Below are 8,567 nucleotides of genomic sequence, written 5' to 3'. Positions count from 1 at the left end.
ATTCCTTCCTCTGGCAGAAAAGCACCTGTGCTAGTTGTACCTGTGAAACGTCAAGTTTCTGGACCATAACAGGTTAAAGAATGGCTACTCTAGTCCCCAGTCCACCTGTCCCCTGGGGAAATGGAATCCAGGTCTGGCAATCTGGAACACGGGAGCAGGTGCTGTGAAGAAGCAGGGCACTTAGTTGGGTCGTGCTAGGAAAGGGGTTGGTTGGGAGCTTTTCTCCTGTTTAAACTTGAGGTGGCGCTGAGGACCAACTTAACTGCACAAGGAGTAATTACACATTTGTCTTTGAGAATAATTGTATTTCTAAAACTGATGCATGAAGTTTTGAAACTTTGAAAGAAGAAATAAATCTCCACCTAGAACAAGTTTCCCCCCCTTTTTTTTCTTAAAAATAATCCTATTTCAAACTGTTTTTATCTTTCCCATTATATTTTGGTTTGACCTTTAAGTAAAGACCTTTCTTAACCTAGCAGCCATTTTATTCAGCTTCCTGACTTGAGAAAATATTCCCTGCCTGTTGAGTACTAAGGTGTTAGGCCAATGTTTGCCTAAACTTTGCTTCAAGCATAATCTTACCTTTTATTTTATTATTATTATTATTTTTGCGGTACGCGGGCCTCTCACTGCTGTGTCCTCTCCCATTGCGGAGCACAGGCTCCGGACGCGCAGGCTCAGCGGCCATGGCTCACGGGCCCAGCAGCCCCGCGGCATGTGGGATCTTCCCGGACCGGGGCACGAACCCGCGTCCCCCGCATCGGCAGGCAGACCCTCAACCACTGCGCCACCAGGGAAGCCCATAATCTTACCTTTTAATAAGACACACTCAAAAGGCTGCAGTAGAAGTTTTTCATAGCTTGGAATCCTGTTCATACCAGGAAGGGGAGGAATTGAAGAACCATCTTGTTTGAATAGTAAGTCCCACTGCAATGAATCTGAAAGCGATAGGTGTCTGGAAGTCAAATATTATCCCATCCTCCTGCAGGGATAGGAGCTTGCAGGGGATTCTGACCATAGACAGCTTGGAATGTTTGCCACTCTGAAGTGGGAGTAGCCTGGGACAAACCTGAGCTGTTGGGAGGGGAATCTTTTTGTTTTGGCGTTCTTCTATTTTGGGGGGTGGGCTGGGATGGGGGCCTGAGGGGAAAATCCCAACATTTCTACCATTCTGCCTTCCACTATCTCTTCCCTGAGTGGAGAAGGAATTGCAAATCTTATTGGTCAGAAGCTGAGATGCTCACTAAGCCAAGTTCTACTAGTGCGTGGGGACCACTAGGCTTGGAAGACATACAGCTCTGCCCGACCTTCTTTTTCGCCTCCTGCATCTTTGCACACCAGGCCTTCTTCCTACGTTCAGTTTTGCTTCCAGCTTCTCTGGAGAGGGCCTGTCTGTTAAAGATGGAACCAGTCATCCTTTTTGTCTTGGTTTAGGTTTCCCAAGAAACAGACCCTGAAACAAGGATAGGAGTGGAAGTAATTTCTTTGGGATGGTGATTCCAGGGTTCAAGATAGGGAAGTGGGAAAGTGAGGCAGGGAGGAGAAAACGGTCACAAAGGGTGTGTTATCAAGGAAGTCATCCCTGTGGGCACTTGGACCTCAGTTTCACTTGGGACATCTAGTGTAGACTATACATCTAGGAGTTATCCCCTCCAAGGGTGGAGTGCTGATAAATGACACACCAACCCCCATCCATCACTTGTTAAGGTATCCTTTTATGGGGTGTCAATCCTCTGGTACTTCCAGACAGCCCTGAAAGTGTAGCGCCAACTCCAGTGACCAGAAAGGCCATCAGGCAAAAGAGATGCAGTTGTCATGGGCCAGGTGTCAGGAGCATCTGCTCTGCTTCCTCTCTCTATTGTGTGACTTCTCCATTTGTAGTTGAGTGGGATCAACCATTTGTCCACACGGTCAGTGGAATCCGGTGCCACAGACCCAGGTGACCGAGACGCAAGGAAGCAGGAATGCAGAAACCTTACTTCCCATCTGAGCCACCTCTCCAGTCCAGCCTGTGCTTCAGAAGCCCTGTACTAGAGATGGGGGCATCTTTGGATGATTGTCCAGTGGTTAATTAAGCTGATATTTTGCAGCTCACTTGGTCCTTTCACCTTGTGGCTGCCCCTCCCTTGTCAGGAGTCTCGGGAGGGGAGAAGGCGTGGAGCATAGGATTTGCAGGACCCAAACCCAAATTCCAGCCTGTAGTGTGTATGTTAGCCACCTTTTGCTTTCCTGTTTTTCAGATTGTCCATTTTGGAACTTATAGTATTCTGTTACGTGAAGGCAGGAGATTTTACAGAGAAGGGCAGGAATGTTTTCTTTCTTTTAAACTTAAATTCAATAGCAGCTTCAAAAAAAAAAAAAAAATCACAGCAGCCCCGTTCAAGCCCGTGAGCCATGACAAGCAGAGGTTAAGTTTGGATTTCATTCAAAAGTCTACATTCATTTATGCTTCCTCTGTGAGATAAAGTAACGAATTTCAAATTCGGCTGTAGGTCTCCAATTACGTATCTTTTTTAAACAAACCCACAATTCTAACAGATGAGAGCTGTGTGATATCTTTCTCCCCTTCTCAGAATTGAAGTGCACACTGAAAAGTCCATCACACATTTAGCTATCAATGTTTAAGTAAATTCTTCCTCTATGGAATGAGAAATGTCAACCTTAGGCTAAATGTGCTGTGTTTAAATTTTAATTGTAGCCACAAACGTACAAAGACTCTATAAATATAACTGTGTGCCTAGGAAGCTCTCCCGAGAGAGGTTAAACAAGATGACAATAGCAAAGGAGAAGTGAAGGGGAAGAGAGATCCCCCTTAGGTAAAGAGAGCTGGTGCTATTGAAATTGACAATGCATGCATTACTGAAGGGTAAGGGAGTGCTATTTTTGCTTGAGAAATAATAGGGTATTATAATCATCTTCTGGAAGAAGCTGTAAAGCTAGGAGGACATGTTAGCTGTTTGAAAAGCAATTAAGAAGTCTCCAAGTCCTCTAGGACTGAAAATAAATGCTGGAAGAAATGCAAATAGCTTGCAGCCCCCATCATGTGTCAGCCCTTCACCAGCCCTGAGCCCTGCCAGAGCTGATGAAGGGCATTTGGTGAAATGTTACATGGGAAGCAGGGGCACGCAGAGCTAGAGCATGAAGCAAAAAGACTGTGTTTAAGATCATGGAGAAAGGGATTTGCCAATGGTCATTTGTAACAGGCCGATTGCAAAATGGATGTTCTCTGTGCTGTGTCCTAGGGTGTGGGGTATGTGTGTCAGGATAAGTTCACACAGACCCATTTTTCAGGTATCCAGTTCTACCTAATGGTTCCTTACAAAACAAATACAACCTAGAGTGGACTCGGGAAACAAGCACAACCCAAGGTAATTGCTTAGGCCTTCCTAGGATTTGTTATTCTTTCAAACTTCATTTATCGATGAGTATCACCCCTTACAGTAGACTTTCTTAACCTGGACGCTATTGCCACTTGGGTCTGGATAATTCTTGGTTGGGGGCTTTCTTGTACTTTATAGGATGTTTAGCAGCATCACTGGCTTCTGCCGACTAGAGGCTTCTAGTGCCCTGCTCCAGGTGTGACTAGTAGTGCCCTGCTCCAGGTGTGACAATCAAAAATGTCTCCAGATACAAATGAACTTATTTACAGAACGGAAACAGACTCACATAGAAAACAAACATGGTTACCAAAGGGAGGAGGGGGTGGGGAAGGATAAATTAGGAGTTTGGGATTAGCAGATACAAACTACCATATAGAAAATAGATAAAAAACAAGGTCTAGGGCTTCCCTGGTGGTGCAGTGGTTGAGAGTCCGCCTGCCGATGCAGGGGACACGGGTTCGTGCCCCGGTCCGGGAAGATCCCACGTGCCGCGGAGCAGCTGGGCCCGTGAGCCATGGCCGCTGAGCCTGCGCGTCCGGAGCCTGTGCTCTGCAACGGGAGAGGCCACAACAGTGAGAGGCCAGCGTACCACAAAAACAAAAACAAAAACAAAACAAGGTCTTACTGTATAGCACAGGGAACTCTATTCAATATCTTGTAATGACCTATAATGGAAAAGAATCTGAAAAAGAATATATATGTAACTGAATCACTTTGCTGTACACCTGAAACTAACACAGCACTGTAAATCAACTATACTTCAGTAAAAAGAAAAATGTCTCCAGACATTGCCAAATGTCTCCAAGATGGGGTCAAAGTACCCTCAGTAGAGAGCCACCCTAATAGATCAAGTAGGAATACAGACTTTCTTTCCTTTAAACTTATTCCAGTGTGGTGCCGAGGACGGCCTGTGATCTTGAAGCTAGGTTGTCTGGCTATAGATCCCTGTCCCTACATTTTACAGAAAAGTGATCTGGGATGCTGAGTCTTATGCCTTCAGCCCCTGGAGGGGGCTGTGGGTTGTATTAACTGTTTTCTAGAGAAGCTTCTACTCTGAGCTCAAGGTGCTGTTACTGCTTTCCTATATAAATGAATTAAATCAACTAAAACAATCTATAAACTCTGCAGGGCTCCATATCCAAGGCAAACATGAAAAATGAGGCTGAAAGTGAAAAGTCAGTGTTCCCCTAATGTGTGAATTTTAAAATCAGTTGAATTTATTACAAGGTCAGCAGTAACGGTGTATTAATACCCCGATCTGTGCCATGGGACAAGCGGATTTTTAGAGTGTGTGTGATGGAGGGGAGGGGTGGAGTGTGTAGTAGAGACCATCTCAGGAGGCGCCCCATACTGTTGATTCTGAATGCTGTGAAGGACGCTCACGCCCTGACTTGCAGACTCAAGTTTAGAAACTTCCCTCTGTAGGCCAGATCCCAAGTTCACCAGTAGATGTCACCCTGGTCCCACCAAACTTTCTCACTGACGCACACCAGAAAGTTTCAGGGTCCACGGAAGCAGGTTGAGGAGGAAATCAGAGACGAGATTAGCCTCCTCTTGGTCACAAAGGATAAAGTAGGGATAGGATGCTGTGAGGATGAAGTGAAATGGAGGACCTTGTGCAGAGCTGGGGCTACAGAAGATAAAGTTGGTGCACCCCCGAAACACCCCTGAACGCCACTGTAGTGTTGTTCATGCATTTCAGCACCTATGGCCTCCTCCAGTCTGCTTTGCCCTAAGGTAGAGAGAACCAGAACTGCCTGGAGATGATGTCCCACCACTGCAACCCTTAAACAATGACCAATGGGCCAGAAGAACGCTCAGCTGCCTTGACTCAGTCTGGATGGCCCCCGAAACGTCACTTCCTGCACCTGAGCCCTGGGTGGGTGGAGGCTGGAGCAATGGCTTCAAGGCCTTGCCTGGTTTGCTCCTTGTTGAACTGCACCCCTCCAAACCGTCCCCCTTGTCTCCCCCCGCCGCCTTCCTGCTGCCCCTGTCTCCCTCACCTGCTTCCCCTTGGAAGTCACTCTTCCATAAATCACTGTACATGAAACCTCATCTCAGGGTCTGCTTCTGGGGAACCTCATCTAAGACACTGGTTTACAGTTGATGCGCAAAAAAAGTTGGTTCCTTTCCCCCGTGATCATCTATCTGTCTGCTTCAGGTAAGAGTGGGATTTGGGAACTCAATTACCCAGAGTGGCCCCAGCGCGCCCCTGCCTTTCCCTGAAGGAGGACCAGCATCGCGAGTCTATCCAGCTGACCTGTTCTCTGTCTGCTCTCCCTCTGAGCCCGGCTGAGGCTGGTTCTGGGAACCAATGTGTCTCTTGTGGTCCTTGGGAGTCAAGATTCAAGCTTTTGTCTGCTGATCCATTTATGCTGGCACTGATACTAGTAACCTAAGGCTCAGGGAAAGATCCAGGAGCAGATTAAACAGCCCTTCAGTCATTTTGGAGTCAGGAGGGGCAGAATAGAGGAGAAACAGCAGGAGAGCATGGACAAGGGCTGAGTGACAGTGGGTCCAGGGACCCTGACTCAGGCTTTCTGTCTTGGGTTTGTAGAAACTGAAAAGCCGGCATGCGATTTTTTTTTTTTTTTTCCAGCTTGACATAGGATGGCTCAAACAAATTAACATTCCCATCTCGACTGACTCATTTGGCCAGAATAAATTCACATGCTGCAGCAAATAGGAAAAAGGGAGAGAGACGGTAAAAAGAGATGGGGGCGGGGCGGGGGGCGGAGGGGGAGATGTTAACAACACAAGCTCATTTTTTACCTCCAAAATACACCGGCTTTAGCGTAGCATACTCTTGAGAAAAATGATTAAAACAATTGCTCACATGTGACAGAATAGTCATTTCCATTTAGAAAAATGTTTAAATCATGGGTTGGGGAGCCTTCCCTGTCTTTGTTAATAATGGGTTAGAGTGCAGGTTATATAAAGCGTGTGGATCAATAGATCATTTTCCTGATTAAATTACCACTACACGACGGTATTTGTAGGTGATACAGCTGAGAAGACGTAGTAGCACGGAAAGGCCTTTAAGTCACGAAAATTGTATTTCAAGGGTAGAACATGGAATAGTATTAGTTTGTGTGATTTTCCTTTCTCTCTTTTTTTTTTCAGCATTTCAGATAGATAAGTCTGCTTGTTGAAGAAATGAGATTTTTTTCTTCCTAGCGCTGGCTCCTATGTCTTCTTTCCATTCAGAGCTGAAATACCCACTCCCTCCAGAGATTTGTTTAAATACTACATGAACTAGCTTCCTATTTCCCTGTATTGAGCTGGATCCATGAGGGCACAGCCAATAAACACGAGAAGCAATAAATGCCCACACTTATCAAGGGTCAGGAGCGCGTGACACTCAAGGCACTGACACCTTCAATTTGCCTATTTCTAAGCCTATGAAATATTCTAGGCTTTTCGAAAACTTGACTGCACAAAGCCAGCTGCTGAATGTAACCACACTGTGAACGATGAACTAAGTCAACTGTGACTCAAGTATTTTTTGCACAAACTGTGTCTTCACAAAAGCCACTGGGGCAGGGAAGGGGGTGGGGACACTAAAATATGGATGCTTGTGGTAGAAGTTGATTGGAGGCCTGACCATCCTGACAATCCCCTCAGTTACTCCGTTTCGCTTTGCCATTTCACATAGCAAGTGGGAAGAAACCCTTGTTAGGCCTGGTTAGGGAAGGGTCTTATGAATTCACGGCCAGGAATTGAAAAGATGGATCTCTAATCTTAATATCTGATGGGGATTCTGATTTACCTCTTGCAGGTTTGCAGAGAGCAAAAGCAGCTTGCCTGGGACTCTCCTGGCAGTCCAGTGGTAGAGAATCCGCCTTCCAACGCAGGGGACGCGGGTTCGATCGCTAGTTGGAGAACTAAGATCCCACATGCCGGGGTGGGGGGGCAACTAAGCCCACGTGCCACAACTACTGAGCTCACGCGCCTCAACTAGAGAGCCCACGTGCCACAAACTACAGAGCCCATGCGCCCTGGAGCCTGCTCCACAGCTAGAGAGAAACCTGAGTGGGCCACGCGCCCTAACGAAAAAGATCCCGCACGCCACAAAAAGATCCTGTGTGCTGCAACTAAGACCCAACGCAGCCAAAAAAAAAAAAAGAAAGAAATAAGGAAAATAAATAAATAAAATAAATAAATATTTTTTTAAAAAGAGAGAGAGATTTACTTTAAAAAAAAAAAGCAGCTCGCCCAGCCACCAGCCCCTTGAACAAGAGGTATGACTTTTAACAAAAAGGAATGCTATTACATTAGTAATATGTTGCCCAGTGGTGGGGAGAGATGAGCTCATGGTGCTTTCAGCAGGTAATCAAAGCCTTGCCTTAAATTGCCTTTTCTTGCCTTTTGCTGAATGTTTGTTCCAGGGAAATAGCCAAGAGGGAATTCTGAAGCCTGTACTCTGAAAATGAGGTGCCTTGCAGAACAATGGACTTGTTAATTAGGTCAACCTTAATAGTTTCTGCAGGACTGCAAGAGATTTACCCCAAAAGACCTCTAGCCACTAATTTATTAGTCATCCCAAGGATATGTCACAATTGCAGGCACTCAGAAAGAGCGGCTGAAATCAAGTGAAGTCGCTCTTGGCTGGGCATCAGATAGCAGGGAGAGTCCAATGGCCTCCTGCCATTTGCAACATCCTTTGAGGACGCAGGAGGGTGAGAGAGGGAAGAATTTGAAGAAAGAGAGCACTGAGGCTTATAAGGGGACAATATCTCCCTGGTGCCCAGGTATTTTTAAATGTTTCTTTGACAGAGCACCAGAGACATTTCCCTGGTAATGAAGGCAGGGAAGAGGTACCATCTCAGACATTAAATATAACGTTTGTCAAGCTTGAGTGTGTGTGTGTGTGTGTGTGTGTGTGTGTGCGCACGCGCGCGCGCACGCGTGCCTGTGTGTCTGCATCTTTGTGCTAAGTATTTGCAGAATGTCTTGCAAACAACTTCAAAGAACTAGGGAGAAAAACAGAAGTGTTCTGGAAAGAAAAGGTGCTCAAGATATACTTTTGGTTCACTTAAAGAAAAATCTGTAGTTCTCCCAAGGTTTCAAAAATGTTTTAAAAGCCTCTTAAATTAAAAAAGTTAATTTTACTAGCATTTATTACATGCCTACTGTGTACTGTGCACTGTGCTGTGTGATTTTACAAACACTATCTCATTTAATTTA

Source organism: Phocoena sinus, chromosome 15, assembly GCF_008692025.1.
Source record: "Phocoena sinus isolate mPhoSin1 chromosome 15, mPhoSin1.pri, whole genome shotgun sequence".
Lineage (NCBI taxonomy): Eukaryota > Metazoa > Chordata > Mammalia > Artiodactyla > Phocoenidae > Phocoena > Phocoena sinus.
This window is presented reverse-complemented; position numbering follows the sequence as displayed.